The sequence below is a fragment of the Apodemus sylvaticus genome, chromosome 4 (assembly GCF_947179515.1).
Source record: "Apodemus sylvaticus chromosome 4, mApoSyl1.1, whole genome shotgun sequence".
NCBI lineage: Eukaryota > Metazoa > Chordata > Mammalia > Rodentia > Muridae > Apodemus > Apodemus sylvaticus.
In genome coordinates, this window is record NC_067475.1 from 71,311,943 (window position 1) to 71,313,152 (window position 1,210).

The following is a 1,210-nucleotide window of genomic DNA, read 5'->3' on the forward strand; positions in this document are numbered from 1 at the left end:
TTCATTAAATTCTAAGAAATTTTTGATTTCTTTCTTTATTTCTTCCTTGAGCAAGGTATCACTGAATAGACTATTGTTCAGTTTCCATGTGTATGTGGGCTTTCTGTTGTTTTTATTGTTATTAAAGACCACTTACACCATAGGGATCTGATAGGAGGCATGGGATTATTTTGATCTTCTAATATTTGTTGAGGTCTGTCTTGTGACCAACTATATGATCGATTTTGGAGAAGGTACCATGAGGTGCTGAGAAAATGGTATATTCTTTTACTTTGGGATGACAAGTTCTATATATATATGTGTGTGTGTGTGTGTGTGTGTTAAATCCAGTTGGTCCAAAGCTTCAGTTAATTTTACTGACTCCCTGTTTAGTTTCTGTTTTCTTGATCGGTCCATTGAGGAGAGTGGGGTGTTGAAGTCACCCATGATTATTGTGTTAGGTGCAATGTGTGCTTTGAGCTTTAGTAAAGTTTCTTTTATGAAACTTTATGAGGGTGCCCTTGCATTTGGAGCATGGATGTTCAGGATTGAGAGTTCTTCTTGTTGTCAAAGAGTTTTCCTTTGACAAGCAAGAAATGTCCTTCTGTGTCTCTTTTGATTGAAAGTCAATTTTATCTGATATTAGAATGGAAACTCCTGCTTGTTTCCTGAGACTATTTGCTTGTAGAATTGTCTTCCAGCCTTTTACTCTAAGGCAGTTTTATTCTTTGACACTGAGGTGTGTTTTCTGTATGCAGTGAAATGCAGGGTCCTGTTTATGTATCCAGTCTGTTAGTCTATGTCTTTTTATTGGGGAATTGAGGCCATTGATGTGAAGAGATATTAAGGAGTAGTGGCTATTGCTTCTTATCATTTTTGATGTTAATTTTATACTCGTGTGGTTATCTTCTTTTGGGTTTGATGAAAGAAGTTTAATATCCTGCTTTTTCCAGGGTATAGTTTGCCTCGTTGTAATGCTGTTTTCCCCCTCTTATCCTTTGTAGGGCTGTGTTTGTGGAAAAATATTGTGTAAATTTGGTTTTGTCATGGAATATCTTGGTTTCTCCATCTATGGTGATTGAGAGTTTCGCTGGGTATTTTAGTCTTGGCTGGCATTTGTGTTCTCTTAGAGTCTGCATGAGCTCCATCCAGGATCTTCTGGCTTTCATGGTCTCTGGTGAGAAGTCTGGAGTAATTCTGATAGGTCTTCCTTTATATGTTACTTGCCCTT